We start from the raw sequence: 27,473 nt of genomic DNA, 5'->3' as shown, positions 1-27,473 counted from the left end.
CTGTATATGCAGAGGGGCCTCTTTCAGGTCTTTTCTTTTGGGGTCAGGCCTACCAACATTGCAGGGCTAACCATGCTTAACTTGCCTATGAATGAAATGGGCACAATATTAAGCAGTTCAGCAACTTAGCCTCCTCTGTATACCTATAGATACCCTATGCTTATCAGTATATCGACACACAAATTCATTGAACAACTTGCCAGGGGTGAATGGTGAGGAGATTTCACCCCTCCCATATCCAAGAATCTGCTGGTGTTCTCTGCTGATTCTCCAGAGAGGAGGGGGCGGTTTCTGCTCTCTACTTATTCCGCTCCAGCCTCACATCAGAGAGAGAGAGACCGAGTGTTAGAGAGAGATCGTGTGTATAGATAAGGTTGCTGCTAAGAGCAGCTGCAGACACTCAGTGCAGTTCAGCATTTTTCGTTTAGACCTCATTTAGCTCTGTATATAGTTGTGTATTATAGTTGTAGATAGAATAAAGAAGATATTCTACAGAGCTGCTCTCCGAGTCGTTTATGCTCTGCTGTACTCTGCTATAGTCTGCTGTGCGACGACTGTCTTCTTGTGGAAGTGAATCCGGTGCTCACAACTCTAAGCTGTGAGTCCACAGCACTTTGACCTGTTCCTGTGCAGAAGGTGGTCTCTGGAAGTGCTACCCAGCTCGCCTAGCCCAGTCGGGGCTGAAGTGAATGAGTCCAGTCGGTGGCACTGGCTCAAGGGCGATGCTGACAGATGGGTCCTTCATTGGTTACGATTGTCGCCATCTTGCGTTGGAGGTGCTCAGATTCTCCAAGTCTATAAGGACAAACTAGAAGCAGAATTTTTGAGGTGGATTCTCATGAAGGCGTTCTTGCCAGCCAACTCGAAGCGTTTCCCCCTCGATTTAGTTTATTGAAGAGGGATCCATATTTTCAATAGCTCTAACTTTTGTTTGCTTCAGAAAAAGCTTTTACTGCCCCTGATTTCCAAACAATGCCTTTATCTTCTTCGGAGGGAAAGAATGAAAGGATTCTCCAATATGCAGCAGATACATGTTTGGAGTACTGGGGAGGTAGAAGATACAGTAGAAGATACCTTTTGCATTGTACCTTGTATAGACATCTCAGAGCTTGCCTTTTGGGATACTTTTTGAGATCTGCAGAAGGTTGGAGCCTGACTGATATTACTTGTGATCTACTGGATGTTGGGAAATTTCCATTCCACGTTAAGGAGTAGACATGGAACTGTTAGGTGTCACATGTCTGTTTACATTCCAGCACTGTTTTGCTGGTGTTAGCGGAACTTCTGCTGTGTTAATCCTTTTGCTTTTGACTCTCTCACCGAGAAGACAAAGAGAGAGACATGTTTCTTTGTCCTGATTTATGATTAATAAATCCATATTTGTAGTATGCTTCCACAAGCCTCACACCTATTCTGTGTGCGCAGTTTGCTCTGCTGATATAGTGTGCCCTGGCTTTGAAGCCCAGGTCGCTGATTTACGTCGGAGCAGAGGCGATGGGTCTTTGCAGCGGGACGGCTGGAAGGAGAGGACCCAGATGGGGCTGGCCAGCTGGCCTTGCAGCCCTCTGCATGCCGACAGACAGAGCACGATAATGATAACAATAATTTTATTCTTTGTACCTCACCCATTTGACTGGGTTGCCCCAGCAACTCTGGGCGGCCTCCAACAAATTAAAACACAGTAAGACATCAAATGTTAAAAACTTCCCTATACAGGGCTTTGATGCTTTTGAATTATGGTGCTGGAGGAGACTCTTGAGAGTCCCATGGACTGCAAGAAGATCAAACCTCTCCATTCTGAAGGAAATCAGCCCTGAGTGCTCACTGGGAGGACAGATCGTGAAGCTGAGGCTCCAGTACTTTGGCCACCTCATGAGAAGAGAAGACTCCCTGGAAAAGACCCTGATGTTGGGAAAGATGGAGGGCACAAGGAGAAGGGGACGACAGAGGATGAGATGGTTGGATAGTGTTCTCGAAGCTACCAGCATGAGTTTAACCAAACTGCGGGAGGCAATGGAAGACAGGAGTGCCTGGCGTGCTCTGGTCCATGGGGTCACGAAGCGTTGGACACGACTAAACCACAACATACAGGACTGCCCTCACATATCTTCTAAAAGTCAGATAGTTGTTTATTTCCTTGACATCTGATGGGAGGGCGTTCCACAGGGCGGGCGCCACTACCGAGAAGGCCCTTTGCCTGGTTCCCTGTAACCTCAGTTCTTGCAGTGAAGGAACTGCCAGAAGGCCCTTAGAGCTGGACCTCAGTATTCAGGCTGAACGATGGGGGTGGAGATGCTCCTTCAGGCTACAATACAAACAAAGTGGCCAGATTCGCAATAGCAGCTCAAGAAAATCGCCACAATTTTCTAAACATGTACGTCGTGGATTGCAAGGAGGACCATTCACAATAGTGTTTTGTTCTAAATGTTTGGTGCGTGTTCAGCCTATATAAACAGAACACTCTGAGGCAATTCTAACTAGACTTCCAACAAATGAAAAACCACTCATCCATCATTCATGCTTATCTCCATTCATGCTGCAAAAACCTGGGTGTAGCACTCTTAACTTCTAGACTTTAAAATGCAGAGCTACCTAAGAACTTAAGTGAAGAGGTTTTTATCTCATCGTCATTATTCGGAGACAACAAGCGATACGTGGGGAAAAGAATTTGGGGGCATTTCAGGACTGAAGGCAAATACTAGACTGCAGGAGCCACAGTGGAAAGCTGCATGTATATGTGAGGTAAAACTAGGTCACCACAAAAATAAGGCTGAAATTATTTTTGGGGGGGGGGGGAGGAAATCAGACTAGTGAAGAAGTGTGACTTACAGGGTCTACTAGAACCTCAAGGTCTACCTCAACTGGAGTTCAGGAGGAAAGACACATCCCTAGAATTTTAGCTGGTAATTAGACAGCTTAAGAGGGGGTTGGTTAAGTGCTCTGTGCATTTTCCTAAATATAAATAAATAAATAAGGTGCTTTTGAACATGTGGCTCAAATATATAAAAGGATGTCACATAGAGGAGGGAGAAAGGTTGTTTTCTGCTGCTCCAGAGAAGCGGACACGGAGCAATGGATCCAAACTACAAGAAAGAAGATTCCACCTAAACATTAGGAAGAACTTCCTGACAGTAAGAGCTGTTTGACAGTGGAATTTGCTGCCAAGGAGTGTGGTGGAGTCTCCTTCTTTGGAGGTCTTTAAGCAGAGGCTTGACAACCATATGTCAGGAGTGCTCTGATGGTGTTTCCTGCTTGGCAGGGGGTTGGACTCGATGGCCCTTGCAGTCTCTTCCAACTCTATGATTCTATGATTCTATGAAATACATGGCTCAAAATTGTTAACAGTTTCTGAAAAATGCACTCCTCACTTTCTGCTCCTCCTCACAAACTTTCTTCATTTCAGTAGCCTAGTTTGCAGGGGTCACACTGGAGTGAAAAAACTTGCAGATATACCACAAATTGCCCAGGGATCTAACACTAAATCCCAACCATCTACCTGCCCACACCTGGACTGGCCTACTTACTGAAATGAATGTCCACTTTGAATGTCCACTTTGATGCGGAATCAGTTTTTTTCATTGTTGATTGCTATTGGAAATGGCTGAAAAGTAGCTACCCCTTGACAGTGCAATGGGTTGTGGTCAATGTTGGCCATACAGAGGCCCTGTTGGTGGTGGCTCCACTGGGGGTTGCCTGGTTGGCTGTGAAACGGTCTTCTTGGTGGTATCCCCCACATTGGTGGAATGCCCTCCCTAGTGAGGTGCCTCAGTCTCCCAGCATGGGACCATTCCTGTTACCCAGGCATTTGATGGCTGAAAGTTCTATGCATGGAAACCCTGAAATTACTAGCTTGAGAGCAAGTCATTAATTTTAGGTTTAAACTTTTTTTTAGTGGTTTTAATTGCATCCGTATTGATATGGTTTCCACCCTGGGCTCCTTTGCAGGAAAGTGTATAAAGCAGTATAAAGAAGTATAAAGCAATTACAAACTAATACTAATAATACTCATGGTAAAGATATTCATGGGCACGAATAACTTAGGTCATCTAATTTCAGTGAGTCTACTCTGAGTGACACTTAGTTCAATACAACCCATAGTCTCCATATTTGGGGGCGAGTACCTCCTTTTCTTTCTAAATTAGTTTTTCGAACGTTTAAACATGTCAGCAAGGCAAACTGTCTCTCTTTCTTATCGGTACAACAACAATCAGAAAAACCCAACATGTTTGAAACTAATCTTGTAATTTTCCTTTGCTGCATCAGCCTTAACTGCTGTTTATGTTAACTGCCACTGTCATAATCTTCTCGCCCACAGTCTCATCCGGCTCAAGGCTTTGTCTGAGCACAAGACACGTTGGCGCAAGGACCCTTCGTGTCCTTAAAAAGCTGGTTCATGCCCATAAACAGATGAACAAGGAACTTGAAGGCAACCCATAGGCATTGGGTTGGCCACTGTGAGAACAGGATACTAGATGAGAGAGACCTTTGGTCTATCCAGCAGGGCTCTTCTGAGGCTATTGTGCACACTCCAAATTAAGAACATAATGCTAAGTCAAACTACGGCTTCGTGTGAATGAACACAGGGTGTGTTGCAAGCGTTGGAATGCAACTCAGCTTGTACTGGAGGCTGTTGAGTCCGCATGGGGAGAAAGCATATAGAGAGACAAACCTCCAAGCTTCCTAGGCCGTCCTTTCACCCATACCCTCCAACATTTTGAAGCCAAATTCCAGGACGCCATTTTCCCAGATGCCATCTTCCCATTTTTTATTGCGTGAGGATTGCGGCCATTTTGATTGCACACTGCAGCTCACCCCCCCCCACACACAAACAAAAAAACACATTTCAAGGGTGCAGCGTCCAGAAACATGCAATTTGGGGTGCCACACAAGATAATAGCCTCAAAAATGTTTTTTTTTCGGGGGGGGGGGATTCATGCAAGATCACAGGGAACATGACAGAGGGCCTTCTCAGTAGTGGCCCCCTCCCTGTGGAACAATCTGCCTTCAGATGTCAAGGAAATAAACAACTACCTGACTTTTAGAAGACATCTGAAGGCAGTCCAGTTTAGGGAAGTTTTTAAGGAATGATGTTTTTATTATATTTCTAGATATGTTGTAAGCCACCCAGAGTGGCTAGGGAAATCCAACAAGATGGGCAGGGTACCTTTGGAGAGGAAGCGTCTGAGAACAAAGACAAGGCACAGCTCTTTGTATTGTCACCTTAGTTAGCTTTCAGGCTGCATGTTTACCCTGCGCACATATTCCAAGAGACTCCTTGAGGTCACAGTGGCGATGCTCCTACCCCAATTAGCAATAATATTAATGATAATAATAATTTTTTATGTATACCCCGCCCTTCCCAGTTCAAAAGCTGGGCTCAGCGTGGCTCACAACAAATTTAAAACACTTAATTATAAAAGCAGCATAAAATACACTAGACAAAGAAGAAGAAGAAGAGGAGGAGGAGGAGGAGGAGGAGTAGTTTGGATTTGATATCCCGCTTTATCACTACCCAAAGGAGTCTCAAAGAGTCTGATATTCTCCTTTCCCTTCCTTCCCCACAAAAAACACTCTGTGAGGTGAGTGGGGCTGAGAGGCTTCAAAGAAGTGTGACTGGCCCAAGGTCACCCAGCAGCTGCAAGTGGAGTAGCGGAGATGCGAACCTGGTTCACCAGATTACGAGTCTATCGCTTACACCACACTGGCTCATGAGTAACAATAAAATTCAAAATTCAGAAATCAGAAATCAATTTAATTCTGCTGCTGGCGCACTTGCTGCGAGCTAAGTTGCAGCTTGACTTAGAGCTCGCAGCCAAGTGCGTCGCCAAAAGCTGGGCTTGCGATTTGCCTTGCTCCAGACGAATCATGAGCTGCAGCCAAGGTTTGTTCTGGGAAAAGTTTGTTCTGGGAAAAAGTTCACCCTTTTTGTCTGGAGGAGATAAACCATGAGTCCAGGTTCAAACATGCTACATTAAACAGTGGCCTAGCTCACTACAGCACAGGATCCGGGGGGGGGGGGGAGGGGAAGAGTGCAGCAACTGCGATCTCCCTTTTTGGAACCATAGCATTTGCGCTGAGCCATAGTTTGCCTTACCATGCCACCTGAACCAGTGAAATGTCTTGCGCTCAAAACAAAACAATGGACCGGATGCAATTTCAAGCTGCCTGATCAACAAAAGGGCTAATCATGTATTGGCAATATTTATGAAACACTATCAATTGTTTCATAATTCATAAACAAAAGCCATATAATACGTGAAAGAAGTCACAAATGCTTAGAATGGTGTGTGACCACAAAGAAACAATTGAATTTGCTGGGATAATGAACTGTAGTACACTTTTGAGTGAGAGCTGATCCGCAATCACCTTATGTACCTTTGGGGACTGTTAACTTGCTGATGAAGAAATATTGTTAAAGCAGTTCATTATGCCAGAAGAACTGTTCTGTTTGCCGTTTGTTGCTGCTGTGCTTACAGCACCACCCGCCTCCAGTTCATTCTCAACCAAACTTTGATATAGATATTAACCTCGGAAAGGCTTTCTGCCTCAACTTCAGTGCTTCTTTGTGGTTACACACCATTCTAAGCATTCCTGTTGTTGGAATATTTATTTGACTTCTATTAGTTTGTGACTTCTTGGTTTTCGTTTATGAATTAAGAAACGATAGTGTTTCAGAAATATTGCCCAAGTGGTACCTCTGGTTGGGAACGGGATCTGTTCCGGAGGCCCGTTTGCAACCTGAAAAGAACGCAACCCGCGTCTGTGTGTCTGCGAGTGCGCCATTTTGCGTGTCTGCGCATGCGCGAGCCGCAAAACCCGGAAGTAACCCATTCTGTTACTTCCAGGTCGCTGTGGGACGCAACTTGAAAATGCGCAACCTGAAGCAAATGTAACATGAGGTATGACTGTATGTTATTAGCCCACGTGTTGCCTTTTGTTGATCAGATTGTTTTGTGTTGTAACACAGGGGATTTTCTTTGTCTGTACAGTGGTACCTCAGGTTAAGTACTTAATTCGTTCCGGAGGTCCGTTCTTAACCTGAAACTGTTCTTAACCTGAAGCACCACTTTAGCTAATGGGGCCTCCTGCTGCTGCCGCGCTGCCGGAGCAAGATTTCTGTTCTCATCCTGAAGCAAAGTTCTTAACCTGAGGTAATATTTCTGGGTTAGCGGAGTCTGTAACCTGAAGCGTATGTAATCTGAAGCGTATGTACCACTGTAATAAAGGCAGCCTCACAACAGGGGATGAAAAACCCCATTCTCCATTGAGCTGAACATGGCAACTTCTAGGATGTTCTTTCTTACGCTAACCTGAGTGTTGTCCCAAAAACGTATCTCTTCTGCAATTCTTTTATAGTTAGCATGCATCTTTCGCTACCATTACTGGACTAAGTTATATCTCGATTAACTTAGGATTTCTCTCAACATTCAAGGGTGAATAAACATTTTAAGTGCAGAAGAAGAAGTGGTTGAACAAGCCCCCCCCCCCTTTGCACTGGTAAAGGTAAAGGACCCCTGACGGTTAAGTCCAGTCGCAAACGACTCATACATATATTTTATTTCCTGGTTCCCAAGTTCCTAGCATGCCATGGAAGAAGAATCATCAACATCATTTTCTCCTTCACTGGAGATTTTTTAACAGACGTTGGATGTCCATCTGCCAGAGATTCTTTAGCTTTGATTCCTGCATTGCAAAGGTTTGGGCTAGATGGCCCTTGCGTTCATTTCCAATGCTACCATTTTATTATTCTATGACTGCGCTGCCTTTTTCAGTACTTACAGGGAGCTGGTGGCAGACATGATCCTAGTTCCTCCACCACCATCTCCTCTTCATTTCATTTTAATTCTGGACAGGGTTTTAGAAATGCGAATGTTCCCAATCCGTCAGACAGAGACGCATGCTGCTCACTGTTCTTTACTGAGCTTGAAGTGCAACGACCAAATGTCTGTACATGGTTTCCCCCCGAGCAGAAGGCTGTGTGGGCAAGTCTTTCGGAACATAAGCAAGGACCAGACAATTGTCAAGACAGGGGAGGGAAATAAAATGTGGGGAGGGGGGAGAAAAAGAAGCACAAGAGACTCCAAAATGTCTGCTCCCCCCCCTCTCTCCTGTCCATACCCCTGACCAGCAAATAATGTTCCAGTTCGTTCATCCCACACAGTTAAGCTACAGAGGCAAATTATTTACGGCAAGAAAAGAGCAAATTACTATATTTTTCTGTGCATAAAACGATGCTTTTTGCTAAAAAAAAAATTAGGCAAAAGTTGGGTGTTGTCTTATACAGTGGTACCTCGGGTTACATACGCTTCAGGTTACATACGCTTCAGGTTACATACGCTTCAGGTTACATACGCTTCATGTTACAGACTCCGCTAACCCAGAAATATTACCTCAGGTTAAGAACTTTGCTTCAGGATGAGAACAGAAATCATGCTCCAGCGGCGTGGCAGCAGCAGGAGGCCCCATTAGCTAAAGTGGTGCTTCAGGTTAAGAACAGTTTCAGGTTAAGTACGGACCTCCTGAACGAATTAAGTACTTAACCCGAGATACCACTGTACACGGATAGTGGATGCAGAGGGGAGATGTGTGATTAATGGCAGCAGCAAGCAGGACATCAGCAGCGGTGACTGGGCAGGTGATTGGTGGCTGCAGCAAGGTCTGATGGTGATTGGCTGCGGCTGCGGCAACTGGGCAGGCGATTGGTGGCTGTGGTGAGGCAGGCAGGTGATTGTCGGCTGTGGCAAGTGGGCGGGTGGGCTGTTGGTGGCGGTGAGCGGGCAGACAATTGGTGGCTGTGGCGAAGTGTGCGATTGGCAGTGGCTGTGGCAAGCGATCAGCAGTGGCAGGCAGGCAGGTGAGTGACTGGCGGAAGTGACCTTCTCTCCCCCCCCCCCCAAAAAAAAAGCTAAATAACTTAATTCTTAATTTTGGGTTTAAAAAAATAGGGGTCGTCTTATACATGGGAGCGTCTTATGCACGGAAAAATACGGTATGTTCACTGGTGATACATACTTCTAAAAGCTTGGGGCACAAACTGGCTGAAGTTCAGTACAGTGGTACCTCGGGTTAAGAACTTAATTCATTCTGTAGGTCCGTTCTTAACCTGAAACTGTTCTTAACCTGAGGTACCACTTTAGCTAATGGGGCCTCCTGCTGCCGCTGTGCGATTTCTGTTCTCATCCTGAAGCAAAGTTCTTAACCAGAGGTACTATTTCTGGGTTAGCGGAGTCTGTAACCTGAAGCGTCTGTAACCTGAGGTACCACTGTACAGTGGTGCCTCACAAGACGAAAAGAATCCGTTCCGCGAGTCTCTTCGTCTAGCGGTTTTTTCGTCTTGCGAAGCAACCCTATTAGCGGATTAGTGGATTAGCGGATTAGCGGATTAGCGCTATTAGCGGCTATTAAAGGTTTAAGGGATTAGCGGATTAGCTGCTAAAAGGCTATTAGCAGCTTAGTGCCTTAGAAAAAGGGGGTGGGGAGCGGAAAAAAAACGCAGGAACTCGCAAGACATTTTCGTCTTGCGAAGCAAGCCCATAGGAAATTTGTTTTGCGAAGCACCTCCAAAACGGGAAACCCTTTCGTCTAGCAGGTTTTCCGTCTTGCGAGGCATTCATCTTGTGGGGCACCACTGTACTTCCATCTCCCATTGAAGTACTGAAATCTTTGACTGGGTTGTGTCCTTGGCGTCTACAACAATGGGCAATGAAATATAATCAGACTTCTAAGTGGTTTAAGAAGTAAAAAGGCCAAATTCACAAGCATTAAAATATAAACATCCATATCCAAAATACCATATTTACTCGAATCTAATGCTTACCTTTTGAGGCCAAATTACACTGCGAAAATTAAGGTGTGCATTAGATTCAATGGCACTTTTGACTCGAGTAAATATAGCTTACAATAAAACAATCCCATTAAGACAATACAGCGAGTAGAACAAGAGACTCGGGTCGAGAGACCAGTGTAAACAGGTGTGTCTTCAAAAGCCGGCGGAATGCCAATAGAGATGACGCCTCGTATTTCAGCAGGGAGTACTGAAATTTTCTAGACTACTGGAAAATTTCCAGAATACTGGTGTCACTAGTGAAAAGACCGCTTCCGTATCAAACGTGTAGGATTGCACTGTAAGGCTGTAATCCTATGTGCACAATTCCTTTGGAATAAGCCTCATGCAATCCAATGAAATGGTTGGAACGGATGGAGGGGAGGGGTGGTGCTCAATATATGGCCACCTGGCCACCAATGTTAACTGGGATGTCAGGGGGTGGTATGGTAGCAAGGTTAGGACAGTTTGGTCACAAAGATTGGCTCTGCTGGTGCAACTGAGCCACCACGACCTCTCTGCCTTCTGCCCCACCATCCAGATATGAAGGAGCAACATCACTGCTGGGAGGAGATCTTCACAGCAGCCACCACTGCTGGGAGATGTCCTCTCCACCAGCCATTCCTCCTACCCAGGAAATATGCATACTGTGGTTGTTAGAATTCCTGATCTATGATTGCAGTCATGGGATTGTTGTCTATCACATGATGGTGTATGTTTTGACCCCACAGAGTGGGAAGTGACAAAGACAGGATGTTTCTGTTACTGTGTTCCGTGAAGTGGGACTGTTGTCCTTTGTTCTTTTTCTCTTTGCTGTCTGTTGCTAGAGAGAGAGGGAGCCATGTTGCAGTGCTCCGTGTGTGTTTATATGTAAATAAAGTAGATTAGCCAAAATGCTGAGTTGCTGAGGTCTGTCACGCAAGGTGCGAAGACTCTGCGGATCCCTAAGTGTGGCGGTGGCGGTGTCGCTGAGATGTTCGGGCTGAAGAAAGCTTTTGAAGCTCCCGAAAGAAAGACCAGGAGGGAGAGAACATGCCAGTCGGGCATGTGTCTCTGCCAGGGTCCTACTCAAGTGTAGGCTGAACTCCTGACAGTGGAACCTCCGGTTGCGGACGGGATTCATTCCGGAGCTCCAGTTGGATCCTGAGGTTTTCACAACTGGAGGTGCCTGTTCTGCGCATGCGCATGGCGCGGTAGAGTGCTTCTGCACATGTGCACGTGGCAAAACGCAGAAAAATACTTCCAGGTTTGCCGCGTGCGTAGTCCGAAGGATATGTAACCAGAGGTGCTCGTAAGTAGAGGTACCACTGTATTACGCTTACTCCTTTCACTTCCACCAGCACAGACCATGAGAAGCACCATATAGTTGCACGAAAATGCAGAACTTTATTAAGTCAGCAAGAACCAGAAAATAAGTAGCATTGGTCAAGACAGCATGCCGCACGTGGGTGCCGTCGCATCGTTGTTGACCATGTGCAATTCAGAACGCAGACCAACTTGGACCAACATTGTGAGTCACCTAATAAACAAACGCCAAAAGCAGAGAGCATTTTATGGCAGCGACAAAAATAATATTGAATATGGGTAGGCAATATTCACTCAGCTCTAGCAGGAAGACAGGCAAAGAGACAGATGGGTTAGAGTGCAATTCACTAAAATTTAATGGGACATCTGTCAATCATTGCAATTAACTACAGACTGAACCCACAGATTACAGTTATAATAGGTACTCTCTGTTCTATGGGAGTTTATTTCGAACAATGTATGTATGGTTAGGTTTGTACCGTTATAAGGAATTGGTGGATGTCTTCTTGTGATTTCATTTCTCTTCTCTTCTTTCTTTTTTTTACAAAAAGCTAAAATCAATTTAAACTCAGCTTCCAATGTACTAAGGATTGCCACAGAGCAATGTAATGTAGTGTCTCGGAAGTTAGTTCAGTTGCACAGAAAAGGCTGCACTCGACCACAGGGTGAAAAAGAAAAGAAATTGTTAGTGAACAAAAAAAATACCCAGCCCTGTGGATTGCAAAGCAAGAAACTGTAGCCCATGTGCTGAAGGTAAATGTAAAAGAAAGGAAATGAACTGAAAATAACAGGCCTGCCACCATTAGATTATTGCAACTTGATGTGTGGTTTTAAGGTCATGATCCTGAACTTCATTTGGCATTGGGAGTCCTAGGGAAATGGTTTTTGCTTTTGCTTTTTGGTGTAGCTTTATCATGAAACAAGGACCCATGCCTTATCTCCCCCGCCACTTTTCTTTGATAGAATTCTTTTTTAAAGTTTCAAAAGTAGTTAGACAATGCCCTGCCCTGGAAGAAATAGGAAGCTGATTTCTACCAGACCACACTATAAACAGTATATAAATACTTTCATAAATAAATAAATGCGAAGTAGGAATTCGTTTGATTAATTTGGTAGGGTTTATGCACACACACACACACCCATGCCAGAGAGACGGATGGAGAGACTGAGAAGTGTCTCTGAGCATGAACAGATTGCCCTTCCTCACCAGCCAAACCCCATCTCATTCTCAAGCTTTCCTCGTAAGAAAGGTGCCTTTCCATTGCAGATGTTCTGTTTACAGGCTGTGGGCAAAGACAGAAGCTGTGACAAGAAGACGCACAACTTTTCCAAATTCAAACCAGTCCATGAGCACATGTGAAATATGACAAAGGACACCAGGCTTGATTTGCTTAATGGCCTGCCAGAAGTACGAGGCCTACTGAGCAGCGCAGAACTTGGATGCCCTATGCAAAGGAGGCCCAGCGGTTGCTACGGTAACAGGACAAAGTACTGCCACACAGGAGACTGGCACTTGTGCTCCTATCTTCCCCTCGAAAATTATCAGGAGTTATTTGTTTGCTTATCTTTATCCTTATTTATTGGGAGAATTTATATATTGACCTGCGCAGGTTCATAAGCAAACAGCAAAAGAACTAAAAGTGCCTATACATACAACACAGTCACATCATCATCGCACAATAAAACATTCTGTGTTTAAGAAGTACGTGAAAAATAATTCCAAAGTCTGGGAGGCTAAGAAGGCTTTTTGCCTAGAGGATATCCCATTGCAAGTCTGGCTTGTGGGTTTCTCATATGTATTCAGTTCGTCGCTGTAAGAACAGGACAGTGGACGACTTGGGCCTTTTGCCTGATCCAGCCAGGCTCAGCAGCTGAAAAGGCCCTTACTCTGGTCCCCGCTTGCTTTATCTCTAAGGTAAAGGTAAAGAGACCCCTGACCATTAGGTCCAGTCGTGGCCGACTCTGGGGTTGCGGCGCTCATCTCGCTTTATTGGCCGAGGGAGCCAGCGTACAGCTTCCGGGTCATGTGGCCAGCATGACTAAGCCGCTTCTGGCGAACCAGAGCAGCAAGGAAACACCATTTACCTTCCCACTGGAGCAGTACCTATTTATCTACTTGCACTTTGGACGTGCTTTCGAACTGCTAGGTTGGCAGGAGCAGGGACAGAGCAACGGGAGCTCACCCCGTCGCGGGGATTCGAACCGCCGACCTTCTGATCGGCAAGTCCTAGGCTCTGTGGTTTAACCCACAGCGCCACCTGCGTCCCGCTTTATCTCTAGCCTTCTTCTAATCCAGGAGAGGATCATTGGAGAGGATCTCAGCAACGAGCATGCCAGCTTGGTCGCCTCTCCCTTCCATTGCCGTTGCCGTCCATGAGCTGAAGGCCACCTGTCAGAAGCACGGATCCTCCAGGACTTGTAGATGTTCTCTCTGCAATGGAGAACTCTGGGAAATAAGAGTTCTGCATAGTGAAGGAATCCACCACGAGTGAAAGCTGACTCCCTGCAACTCACAGAAGTGATGGGGACCAGGGATTCCTGAATTTCGAGAACACCAGAAGCAGGTTTCAGATGACAGGGGCACCAGAGAAGGACTTCTTCTACAGAAGATCTAAATAGCCAGGATGTTGGACGTTCCTCATGGTACCTGAATCCCTAGCCATGCTAAGGCTTTAAACATCAGAAAGGAGACTAGAATCATCCTCAACAAACAGCGTTTGAAGAAGCAGACACCATTGATTTGCCACCTGGCTTGTTTTGTACTTATTCTGACAACTCCCCTCCCTGCTCTTACATCTCCCACAACAGTTTCTTTTAAGTAGGTTTCCTTGCATAAATCAATTAGCACATGTAAATGAGCATGCATGCCTGAAGGGGGGGTTGCGGAGGCGTCACCACCCCACTGCCCATTTCCTCTAGGAAGGATGGCAACTTATATCCACAAGTCAGCTTGGCATGCCCAGAATTGGACCCATGATTCTTGAATCCCAGGCGAAGTTTGAAAAAAACTCTCAGTAGAAAGGAGCTAAAGGTGAGAGAGACAAATAGCGCATGATTAGACAAAATTGGCAGGATGGCTTATTTTTCAATTCCTCCACTCTAGGCATCGTTCGGTGCCAGTTTCCTGTAGGGCTTAAGCTGGGAATAATGAGCATAAGGTAAGATAGTGAATGCAAACCTTCTTCAGAAATTCAACTCCAACCCACAACAAAAGTTTGAAATGTTGGGTGGGGGGTAACACTGGCAGCCATGTATTAAAAAAAGAAAAAGATTTATATTCCGCCCTTCATAATAAGATCTCAGGGCAGTTCACAGAATCCATAGCCTTCCACGTATTGGGACCTCAGCTTGTTCAGTTTCAAGATGGGCACACACAGCCCCATCGTTCTGCCCGGACACTGAGGTCCAGCGCTGAGGGCCTTCTGGCGGATCCCTCACTGCGAGAAGCCAAGTTACAGGGAACCAGGCAGAGGGCCTTCTCGGTAGTGGCACCCGCCCTGTGGAACACCCTCCCACCAGATGTCAAAGAGAACAACTACCAGACTTTTAGAAGACATCTGACGGCAGCCCTGTTTAGGGAAGCTTTTAATGTTTGATGCATTACTGTATTTTAATATTTTGTTGGAAGCCGTCCAGAGTGGCTGGGGAAGCCCAGCCAGATGGGCAGGGTATTATTATTATTATTATTATTATTATTAACATTAATAACAACAACAACAATAATAGTAATAAAGTCCTGTGGTTGGCGCCTTGGTATTGGAGATTGCATCTAACCAACTATCTGTCCCAGCTGAAAAGGCGATGGGTCCAGCAGCTCAGAGGCAGAGCAAACGAACTCTGAGATCTTCAGCAAAATTCCCAGCATGCCCAATTAAAATATCCCCATTAGCAGAGCTTAAGTTGCATGTCCAAGGAGGCCACGCTGAGCTGGAGAGTTATCAAGGTCTATCTAATCTGCTTCCAGCGTGGCCTGACTCATACATTTATGTAAGGCACCGTCATACATCCATGTAGAAAAACATAAAGTGGGCTCATCAGTTGCACATGTTAATTCATTTGAATCTGTGTTAAATAGTTTAGCTGCATGGTGGGGGTGTGCATGCAAAACGACTGTTGCTTAACAGAACCCACAGGCAGCGTCCTCTGTACCCATAATATTGACTCCAAAATCAGCCGTCTAGGATCTGTTTTGCTTTCGGGGGTGTGTGTCGGGGGCAGGAATCGGTTCTCAAAAGGCTGTGCTGTGTGACATTTTTTCCCTTTCTTCCCACCAAGCACTGAATGTCTTGCTCGCCAAGCTCAGGGACATAAAACGCTGCCTTTGTCCAGGTTATGTGTAGGCGGGCAACACACAAGTTTCCTTGCTCCCTTCCTCCACCTCCGCTTCAAGGCACTTCAGTCGAGAAAACTGTTCTTTCAATCCCTGGCTTCTGTCAAACGATTTATCACTCAATGGTGGCAAATTAAGGGATGGCTTTGTAAGTGCAGGTAAATAGGGACTTAAGAGTAGGGGCCCTCCACTCCCCAGGTGTGGCAGCTGCTAAGTGGGAAGGCTGGAGACCGAAGTCAACAAGACAATAAGAGCCCATGCATTGCATAAAGGAGGTCCCAGTTTTATCCCCAACATCTTCAGGTCAGGCTGGGGAGGACTCTGGTCAGACAATACTGAGCTGGATATACCAATGGTCTGAATCAGTGGCTGTGTTCATCTCCGCCAAGCTAAGCAGTTGGCTCCTTACCTCTCTCGCCCTGACCTAGCCACTGTGATCCACGCGACGGTCACCTCCAGACTGGATTATTGTAACTTGTTCTACGTGCCCTTGAGACTGACCCAGAAACTGCAGCGGGTGCAGAATGCCGCGGTGAGACTCCTTACGGGGTTCTCACTGCGGGATCACATTCACCCGGTGCTATACCAGCTGCACTGGCTCCCGGTGGAGTACAGGATCAGGTTTAAGGTGCTGCTTTTAACCTTTAAAGCCCAATATGGCCCAGGACCCTCGTACCTACGGGACCACCTCTCCTGCTATGTCCCACGGAGGACCTTGCGGTCTTCAAATAAAAACATCTTGGAGATCCTGGGCCACGGGGAGGTTAGGCTGGCCTCAACCAGAGCCAGGGCTTTTTCGGCCGTGGTTCTGATCTGGTGGCACGCTCTGTCACAAGAGACTAGAGCCCTGCAGGACTTGACATCTTTCCGCAGGGCCTGGAAGACAGAGCTGTTCCACCAGGCCTTTGGCCAAGGCACAGTCTGACCCCCTCCTTTGGCAGTCCTCACAGAACTCTAGCCCAATGGTTGCCATTAATCTGATTTGAACTGATTTTATAATGAAATGATTTTAGAAAGTTGTATCATTTTATTGTTGTTAGCTGCTCTGAGCCCGGCTTCAGCTGGAAAGGGCGGGATATAAATAAAATATTATTATTATGCTAAGTCGTGGCACGTGGTTTGTTTAAACCAGGGGCAGCCAACGTGGTACCTTCCAGACTATATTTTTATTTATTTAGGAATTTATTTGCTGCTTGCATTTTAAGAGAGGGGAGGATCTCTAAGTGACCTACAACATATCTTAACACGTCATCGATAAAGACCAAGTACAATAAAATCCCACATTGTAAAACACCTTACGAATTAGGGCATCGTCTTAAGACTCAGGACAAACACTGCACATCGAAAACAGCTACAAAGATACAATGAAAATCCCACGTTTTGAATCATTACCAGCTAGACAAAATACCCACTTGCTAAACATCAAAATAAAGGGTTACAGATGAAAATCAACAAAACAGAAATCTTTTGTGGGGCTCCAACTCCAGTCATCCCTGACCATTGGGGATAGCTCAGTTGGAAGAGTGTGAGGCTCTGAATCTTTGGGTTGTGGGTTTCATGTTGGGTGAAAGATTCCAGGGGGCTGGACTAAGTGTCCCTCATGGTCCCTTCCAACTATGAGTCTATGATTCATTGGCCATGCTGATGAGACCTGGAGTCCAGCAACACCTGGAGAGTTGCACATTGACTAACACTGGTTTAAACCAGGGTTCAAAATTCGCCAAGGCACAAGGCGCACTTCACACCAAGTGAAGATGCCTGGGCGCCAGGATGGCGTCTGACGTTGTCACCATCTGGAGGTGCATGCCTTGGATCTCGACTGTTTTCACACACTAGCAACACATCCTGTATAATTCTACCTGTTATATTTTAGCTGCACAATCTGAATGAAATTCAGGAACCAAAAGTATTGAAGTTGTACTGACTTTTGAGCCGTCTGGCTGAAAAACGGCAACTAGGCATTCCATTTTGGTGACTGTAACCCTGGTTTAAGGAGCCATTCGGCGCCTAGTTTATATATCTGAATTTCTAACCATGGTTTAAACCATGATGTCGCACGGCTGAGCTCTCGAGTGCTCCCATTCCACTTTTCCCTTAGCCCATCCAGGAGTAAGTCTGGACTTAGCATGACACCCAAACCAACATTCATGGTTTGTTACTCTCCAAGCAGCAATGTGAAGCCAAGGTTTGTTCTTGGCTTCCCGCTGGTTGTGGCTTTCTGAGAGAGGCAAAGCCCCAATGCTGGTTCAGACAGCCGGTGGGTTGTTTGTTTGTTTGTTTCCAGTTGGAGGAAGAGAATCGTGCAAAGAGGAGCCCTTGAACTGCATGCACCAACATGCAACTCTTGCACATTGTGGTTTAAGCAAACCACCCACCTTGGCTCAGCATTACATGCAAACACAGCCAGTGTAAGGTGTCTTCCTATGTCCTAACAGTGGTTGTGTGGTACCAACCGCAACTGTCTCATCTCAAGAACAGCGGCATCAGCGAGTTGTGCATGTTTTGGTGCTGTTACTAAACTCCGCAAAACAACCGCCGGAGATAACGGGGGGGGGGGGGGGAGAAGAAAAGTGTGTGCTCATCCCAGCCAGCAATAGCTCAATCACACTCCCTTAATGGCATGAAAATAACAATTCCTAAAACCACTCCAAAATATAGAAAATGGGTTTTCACTGCTTATGTCCAGCAGAATCAAAACTATTGCAACTCCCCTAAGCCTGTTAGCATACAGGGGAAATGCTAGCTTTTCTCCTAACATGAGGAGGTGAAAATGCAAGCAAGTACAGTGGTACCTCGGGTTAAGTACTTAATTCATTCCGGAGGTCCATTCTTAACCTGAAACCGTTCTTAACCTGAAGCACCACTTTAGCTAATGGGGCCTCCCGCTGCTGCCGCGCCGCAGGATGTTCTCATCCTGAAGCAAAATTCTTAACCTGAAGCACTATTTCTGGGTTAGCGGAGTTTGAAACCTGAAGCGTATGTAACCTGAGGTACCACTGTATCTGTGCAAATTAACAGGAACATTCTTACGGTGCTTTTTCTACCTGGCAGTCAGTCTCCGGGATTCATAGAATCATGGCCAGCCAACCTCTGCTTAAAAACCTCAAAGAAGGATATTCCACCACTTCTTCTGGGAGTCTGTTCCACTGCTGAACAGCTCTTACTGCCAGAAAGTTCTTCTGAATGTTTAGTTGGAATCTCCTTTTTTGCAACTTGTAGCCATTGGTTCAAGTCCTACCCTCCAGAGCAGGAGAAAACAAGCTTGCTCCCTCCTCCATATGACAGCCCTTAAGGTATTTGAAGATGGCTATCACATCTCCTCTTAGTCCCCTTTTTTCCAGGTGAAACATACCCAGGTCCTTCCAGTGCTCCTCATAAGGCTTAGTTTCCAGACCGTTGATCATCTTGGTTGCCCTCCGCTGCACACCTTCCAGCTTGTCAACATCCTTCTTAAATTGTGGTGCCCAGAATTGGACACAGGATTCCAGCTGTGGTAGTATTACTTCCCTTGATCTGGACACTATACTTCTGTTGATGCAGCCTAGAATAGCATTAGCTTTTCTTGCTGCTGCATCACACTGTTGACTCATGTTCAGCTTGTGGTCCACCAAGACCCCTAGATCCTTTTCACATGTACTGCTAGTAAGCCAGAAGTCCCCCACCCTAAATTTCTGCATCTGGTTCTTCCTGCCTAAGTGCAGAACCTTACATTTGTCCCTACTGCAATTCATTTTGTTAGCTTGTGCCAATTTCTCCAATCTGTTAAGGTCATTTTGAATTCTGGTTCTGTCTTCTGCAGCATTAGCTACCCCTCCCAGTTCGGTGTCATCTGCAAATTTGATGAGAATCCCCTCACTTCCTTCATCCGAGTCATTTATAAAGACATTGGACAACAAGGGGCCCAGGAAAGAACCCTGCGGGACCCCCCTTATCACTTTTTTCCAGGATGACGAGGAACCATTAATGAGTAACCTTCGGCTTTGGTCAGTCAACCAGCTAGCTACAAATCCACCTAACAGTTACCTCGCTCAACCCACGTCTTACCAGCTTCCTCGCGAGAATATCACAGGGGCACTTTGTCAAAACAGGGAGAAAGTTCATACCTTCAACCAGAAATGAACGTTGCTGCCAGTTTTACAGGGCATAGTGGATTCATTATTTCTATAAATGTAATTGTAGGTGTGAAATTTGCCAACCTGATGGGAAAATGTCAGAAGGCGGGGGTGAGGCTTGCTTTTTTTTTCCACACCACCAGGTTAACTGCAAGGGAGAAAGAGAGCGCTGCTGGGCTGACTAAATTTGGAGCCTTTGGAGTTTCTGAAGAATTGGGAAAAGGTGGAACAAATGAACGCTAAACATAGATGCCGTGGTAATTTGCCAGGTTCCATTTGTGACATAGTTGTGGTGGTGCCCCTAGTGCGGTAAAAAAAATATTCCCCAAACCTTCCTTGTACCCATTTCTACCCAGTTTACTTTCATTTGTGGGAAGGATCAGCAGTTAAGATGCCTAAACTCCTGTACACAGTGCTTTTTCCTGGGGGGATATGCATACCCTAAACATTTTGTGAATCTAAGCTTGGCCTCATTGAGGGGCAGTATTTCAATATGAGGAGGAAAATGAAGGTAAAGGTAAAGGGACCCCTGACCATTAGGTCCAGTTGTGGCTGACCCTGGGGTTGCGGTACTCATCTTGCTTTACTGGCCGAGGGAGCCGGTGTACAGCTTCTGGGTCATGTGGCCAGCATGACTAAGCCGCTCCTGGCTAACCAGAGCAGTGCACAGAAACGCTGTTTACCTTCCTGCCAGAGCGGTACCTACTTATCTACTTGCACTGCATGCTTTCGAACTGCTGGGTTGGCACGAGCTGGGACCGAACAATGGGAGCTCACCCCATCACGGGGATTCGAACCGCCGACCTTCTGATTGGCAAGCCCTTGGCTCTGTGGTTTAGACCACAGCGCCACCCACGTCCCTAAACATTTTTTTTAGAAAGAAAAAAAGCACTGCCTGTACATACCAAGTAGAGAAGAGTGGGAGGGGAAAGAGGCAGGATGTACACACAAGAGCATCATTTAAACCCAGGTGCATCTCTGCATGGCACTGCTTTCAACGGGATACACACGCAAGCTAATCGACTGCTGTAATGCATGTCAGTTTGTGCAGCTGCTGGTTTTTTGGAAGAAGGGAAGGAAGCCAAGAATAGTGCTAGGTCTGGGAGGGTGAAAGCGGGCACATTGCTAGGGGGGCATGTTAGGGGGTGGCAAGATTACTGCCTTGTTGCAGAAAGTGCTGCCCTGTTACCCACCTGGAAGTGTGCAGCTGAAGCGGCTTCTGGGGCGGCATTTCTTAGCGCCACTAAATTGGATTCTCAGTTTGGCTCCCCACCCCGAACCGCAGCAGGTAGACTAAAGAAGAATGCACAGCCTTTCTAGCAAGGACTAACACCAGATTGCATGGGAGGGGGGCAACCCTGCTGCTTATCAGTGTTGATTATGGCAAACAGCCAACATGCTGCCCCGCTGCTTTATCCCCCGGCACCTCTCTGCGGAAGCCCCGGTGCAACTGGTGGGGCTCAACTCTGAGCGCCTGACTTCTAGACCGTGCAAACTGCCCCCTCATCCTGCCCCCAACCAGCAGCAGAGTTATGCTTTGGCAGCTAGGGCAGAGGCCATCCTCAGCTTGGCTGTGTGGCCACAGCAGGCAGTTCACTGGGCTCGAGGCTGGGAAAAGCAAGGCGCAGTCGGTTTCAAGAACTGCGTGTCTATGCTTATGGGCAGGACCCATCAGTACCAGCGCTCAAGGTGGCACCTGGCGGGAGCTTCACAGGGGAGGAGAGGAGTGAACAGAGCTCCCTGCCAGCAGCAGCAGCAGCAGTGTCAGGCAGTGCCTGGCTGGGCCACTGAAACCAGCTAGAGAGGCTGAGAGCGGGCGCTACAAACTCGCAGGCTGCGCTGGTGATGCTGTTCCTCCGGGGGGCACTATTGCCGCTCCATCACTTCCTCCTCCTGGCAGGCTCCTGCCATCGCCGCTGCTTCCTTAGCAGCCCACTAGAGGGCCGCCTGGAGCACAGCCTGGTGAGTCTTGGCAAAACGGGGACCAAATGGGAAGCTGGGCAAAAAAACCCTGTTCCCTTTGTCTGTCTGTCCGTCTGCCCCCCCCCCCCAGGGCTCTTGAGCAAAACTGGGGTGGGGGCTTTTGAAAGAGTGAACAGAAATGGAATGTGGGGGGATCAAGAGAGAGAGAGATTTCTTGTATAATAAATAAATAAATAATAATAATAATAATACAGTAATAATATTTTGGTAGCTTCTAGTTTAGGAGCCACTTCTGCACCATGCAAATGCATCAATCAGCATTTGCACACACACACACATATATACACATATATACATATATACATATATACATATATACATATATACACATACTGCATGTTGCAGGTGGCAATTTAGTGCCACTGCCACAAATAAGAAGCGCCCCCCCCCCGCGAGTTCACAATGGGGGTGGAGTGGAGGGATGGGGGCGGCAGTGCTGCTTTTACCACCTGCAGCAAGATTTACAGCTCTGCCCCTGGCCAAGTACCCCTGCAAACTCAGAGGTTGTTCAGAAAAGCAGAAATATCAGAGACACGGTGTGGAATTTCCAAAGACATGCACTGAGAACACAAAGTGAGCCACAGCAAGAAACTCGAGAGAAGTAAAAGCTTCAGGTTTCTCACATTCCTCGCATACAAAGATCCATCTTTTAAACACTGCTGTCATTCATCGAGGATGTTTGGGCAGCACATTTCCTCGATGCCACAACAGAGACTTTTTTCCAGAGCAACCACCATTATTGCCAAACACTTTGCTTAATATTCTCTCCCACTGCCACCCCCCCTCCCCCCCCCAAAAAAATCACTCCTTGCACATCATTTCTTGCTGGCAGTACATTCTAACAAATACAATGCATGTGGAATGGTGGTGGAGAACATACTTGTCATGCACTTGCAGGCACTTTGGTACAGGTGGGAAAGATGAGCTCTGAAACCCTAGAGAATGGCTGCCAGCCAGAGTGGACACTACTGGCCTAGATCAGGCATAGGCAAACTCGGCCCTCCTGAAGTTTTGGGACTACAGCTCCCATCATCTCTAGCTAACAGGTCAGGGATAATGGGAATTGTAGTCTCAAAAACATCTGGGGGGTCGAGTCTGCCTATACCTGGCCTAGCTGGACCGAACGCTCTGACTTGTTGTAAGGGAGTTTTATGTGCTTGTATTTGTTCTTTCAGATATTATGTGCTCAAGGTACACAAGCACTTACAGGAAGGAGCACAATGCCTTTTCCAAGCAGCCGTAATACAATGCACAGGAATCTGCGCCCACTCTTTTTCTGCTTTCACAAGGCTAAGGAAGAGGCGGGTGTGCAATTTGCAAAGTACCGATGCTAAACAATGGCTCAAAAAAGATGCGGCTGGAAGGATGCTACTAGCAGCATCCCTAACTTTTACACCAGCCTTCGCCAGCCAGGTATTCTCCAGATATTTTTTTTTAGGCTACGGTGTGGCTGTGCTGGTTGGGGCTGAAAAATTTATACAGGCTGGAGTTGAAGCCAAATGCCCTACAGGGTTGCTGAAGGCTGTTTTACATGTCCCCCCATCGCCATCCTGGTGAACAGAGCATTGGCCTTAAACCTGAAAGACGTGGTACTGGAATCTGCCACATCACATTGTGGACTATTTCACCCATGTACGTTTTTAGGTGCTTGCACTGAAACCGAACGTGCCTGAGAGCAAACCCCTTGCTTACAAACCCATACATCACACAAATACAGAGAATCAGAATTGCAATGGGGGGGGGGGGCTTTTGGGTATGTTCAGCAGCCAGCCCAGCTTTGCAGCTGCAGAATGCGTTCCAATAGTTCTGTAGGCAAATCCTTCGCTTTGAGACTTGGTTCGCCTTCCGGGGGCTCCTGAGCTGGGACACGCAAGACAAGCTGATAATTATAGTTACAACTTCTCTGTGCTCGGTTTGCAAGTACTATGAAAACTATCAATAATGGCAAATTGGAGACATGCAATTATTTCATTGATGTTCACGCAGACAGCAGTTGCTCCCTCCGACACTTACAGAAGCCAGTTTGCTATTACCGTCATTTTTGTTCCCTTTTGGGTTGTCTGTTGCAAATCTTTACCATTTCTCTCTTTCCGCTTCATGCAACACACAGGATGTTTCGTGACTGAGGGCGAAAAGCTGCAGATTGTAGATTAGACTACGATTCCATATACCCATCTTATTTCCACAAATAAAAGGTTGCACTTAAAAACTGGATCTAGGAGCTACAAGTGTTTTCATTCTTCCTCTCTCCTTCCCATTTTGCTCCTCCGTGCTGCAGGCTGCAATCCTAAACATACTTTTCTGGAACTAAGCCCTGTTGAGCTAAATTCTATTTGCTTCTGAATAGACATGTATTGGACAGCACTGCCAGTTCCCGGCTGGCGATGCCGCGTGCCAGTGAATTCTTGTTAGCAAACTGACGCTGAAATCTTAACTTTCTCCTAAAACCTTTCACCACTGCTCTACATAAGACACAAACCCCTATGATAGACCAGAGGAAGGCATCACCCTGGTTTAAGTTCTGGGAAAGTAAGAGCTAGAAGAGAAATTACCAGATCCTCCGATTTAACTCCCCAAAGAAAATCCCCGACTGCAAAAATGATCCTAACTCACAAGTTTAACAGCTACTGTTGTTCTGATTCCATCATGCATGTGTGGTGCTAGTTCTGCTGTTGATACTTAACCTTGGTTCTTTACCAATTTCCTTCATATCCTCTCCACTTATTCCTCTCCCCCCCCCACCCCACCTCAGTCTTGACATTCTGCATTCTCGGCTGCACGTCTTCCTACTGCCACCAATCTGTGCTTGCCAAAACGGTAAGTGTTTGACTTCCCTGGGCATAGCTCAGTTGGTTAGAGCGTGGTGCCGATAATGCCAAGGTTGCAGGTTTGATCCCCATGTGGGATAACTGCACATTCCTGCATTGCGGGGGGGTGGACTAAATGATCCTTGGGATCCCTTCCAATTCTATGACTTTTTGGATCTACTCTCTCTCCCCCCCCTTTATTCTTACATTCACCAACTCAAGCCGGGTGCAAAAGATATATAGTACAAACCCCCTGTTTATCCTGCATCCAGGCATCTCCCATTGCTGGTTTGGGAAGCATAGCTCAGTCATTATGAGCATGAGACACATAATCTCAGGGTTCTGGGTTCGAATGTCGGGCAAAAAATTCCTGCATTGCAGGGGGTTGGGCAAGATGACCCGTGGGATCCCTCCTAGTGTTTTGACACTCTCTCCACCCCACCCTTCAAACCAGCTTCAATCCAATTAAGAAAAACAATGTCCCAACTGCCTCTGAACACCTTCCTGAGCTCAGGAACAAGTTTGGGGAACCAGAACTGAAGAGGGCTCACTCGTCCTTTTGCACAAAAGTCACAATCCTGCTCCAGTTTGCTCCTCTGAGCACTTCCGGACAAAGGGTGGCTATTTAAGGAGCATTCCTTCTGATTTGTTTGTGCAGAGGTAAGAGGACCCATGGCGTCAAAGTTCCCCCACGCCTGCCAGTAAATGTTCCCATCACTTTCCTTATCGCAAGAAGCCTGATCTGTTCAGGAAAGCAGGTCTGTTGCACAAGACTTCCTAATCAACGCCCATGGAGAGACCTGGATTTGCCAGTATATGGCTGAATCCCACCCAAAAATAGCAGCCAGTCCAGAAGAGCTCTTTGTTTCTTTAAAGGGGGAAAAGGGCACCTTCTTTTTCCTGCTGTTGCTGATGCTAATCAGTCGAAAGTCAGCAGCCCTTGACAATCTACTGCAAAACACGCAGAGATCTCCCAGTACAGCCCAATCTACCTTCTGCCCACCCCTGGAGTAGGGTCTACTGGAAGCGAGGGCTTGCTTGGATTTAAAGGCATTTGCTGAGAAAGCTCCTGGCAGCCTCCAGGTTAGCTCTCCTGAACCTATGCACAGTTTTCTACACAGTTCCTTCAAATTTCTACACCTTACATCAGCCCAGACTCAGCTCTCGCCCTTGTGCTCCCCAGTCACCTGCCCCCGTGCTTGTTCTGAAGCAGAGGTTTGGATGCCCGCCCCATCCTGAATGCTGTGGTTGAGATTCCTGCATTGCAGGGGGCTGGACTAGATGTCCTTCAGGGGTCCCTTCCAACTCTACAATGCTGTGATTCTTCTGCTTCTACCTCATCCCTTCCACCGCCTCACCTCTGTTCCTTCCACCCCTCAAGCCGCCATCCAAAGCATGCTTTCTTGGAAGACAGCCCCGGTAAAATCAACAGGGCTTGCTTTGAAGTAAATGTGGCTTACAGCCTACTCTTTTTGCTCCCCATCTCTGCTTTTTCCTTCTGCACTGTAACACTTCCACACAGCCCTCCTCCAAAGGCCACTGCCAGAGAGGGCCAACAGCTCAGGGTTGTTGTTGTTGCTGCTGCTGCTGTTTTTAAAGGGCCAGACAAACATCTGAAGGTAACCTTATCAGAGACAGGTGAACCAGAATATCCATATCTAAAGGATAGCTCTGGTGAAGGGAGGCTACAGCTCTTGCCCCTCTGTCCTGCCTATGAGCTTCCCAGGAGCAAATGTTGGGAGACCCCTGACATTTGATCAGGCAGTGGGATCATTATATCATACCTGCCTTATAGCGGGTCTAAGTATCACCTACACTGGCTGGCAGCAGCTCTCTGGGGTCTCAGGCAGGCTTCTCTCCAAGCCCCACCTGGAGATGCTGAGGAATGAACCTGGGACCTTCTGCATGCCAAGCACCAGGGCATTTCTTCAGGAGGAACTCACAGGAACTCAGTGCCGGCACCTCTCAGGTGGGTACCATGGCCATTCTAAGAGAACGCAGGCGATTGCATTCATGGTGAGTTCCGGCCCCTCTTTTTAGAGAAAAATAGCACTGCCAGGCACAGCTACCGCTTTGCCCTCCAGCTATGTCTGCATAGCTCAGTTGGTTAGAGCATGGGGCTGATAATGCCAAGGTTGCAGGTTCGATCCCCATCGATCCCCATATGGGACAACTGCATATTCTTGCATTGAAGTGGGTTGGACTAGATGACCCTCAGGGTCCCTTCCAACTCTATGAATGCCTCTTTTCCTGCCTCCTTTCCAGCTCCTCAACTGTAACCCGCTTTTTCCTGCCCGGCTCATCTTGCCTCCGGATCCACAGCTGTCAACTTTTCCCTTTTCTTGCGAGGAATCCTATTAGGAATACGGGAATTTCCCTTTAAAAAGGGGAAACGTTGGCAGCTATGCGGATCCCTCCCTTCTGCCTCCCCCTGCCTCGGGTCCCAGCACCCTTTCCCTCCCGGTCCCCCTTGTCCCCCTCCCTTGCCCCTCCCCACCGCTCCCCCTTCTTCCTGCGCCCTCGGAAGCCGGGACGGCATCCTTCCTTCGTACCCGGCCACCGCGATCCCCCTTTTCCTGGGGCGGGGAGAGACGTCTCCGCTGCCCTGGCAAGTCCGGCGCAATCCACGCGGCTCTTGCGCTTACCTGTCCGCGGCGCAAAGATCCGAGGCGCTGCTGCCGCCGCCGCCGTCGCAGCTGCTGCTTCTCCTCCTCCTCCGCGCGCGCGCAGCCGAGGCGGAAAGAATCGGCCAGGCAGCTTTAGGAGGCGCGGGGCGGCGATCCAAGCGCGGGGCGCGCAGCCTTCCGGAGCAGCGAAGCCAGCGGGAGACGACGACTCAGCACGCGCAGCACCGGGCACCGCGCAAAGCTGGCAGCCGCTGCGCCTCGATCGTGGCACGCGAAGCAGCGCGGAGACTTCCAGGAAAGGGGGCGGAGTGGAGAGCTGGGGCGGAGGAGAGGCGAGCAAACCCCACCCTCGGGCTGGGGTGGGGGGAGAGCTGTGCGCGGCGGCGAGCCCTCGGGCGAGCGGCAGCCCCACGTCGGGCCAGGGGTTGGGTTCCTCCCTTGGCGATCCCGGCGCGCCCTCTTCCTCTCCACCCGACGCCGTCTCTT

At 47.4% G+C, this 27,473-nt stretch overlaps 1 protein-coding gene across 1 annotated transcript in view; it reads right to left on the bottom strand.

Moving 5' to 3' along the window:
- LBHD2 (LBH domain containing 2) overlaps window positions 1-27,253 on the bottom strand; it is a 53,304-nt gene extending 26,051 nt beyond the window's left edge. The window contains exon 1 of the mRNA XM_083440671.1: window positions 27,006-27,253. The gene's annotated coding sequence lies outside the window, so the exon portion shown is untranslated. The remainder of the gene's footprint in view (window positions 1-27,005) is intronic.
- Between the last annotated feature and the right edge of the window lie 220 nt (window positions 27,254-27,473).

This window comes from Podarcis tiliguerta (assembly GCF_965153285.1).
Source record: "Podarcis tiliguerta genome assembly, chromosome: 1".
In the NCBI taxonomy this organism is placed as follows: domain Eukaryota; kingdom Metazoa; phylum Chordata; class Lepidosauria; order Squamata; family Lacertidae; genus Podarcis; species Podarcis tiliguerta.
This window is presented reverse-complemented; position numbering and strand designations above follow the sequence as displayed.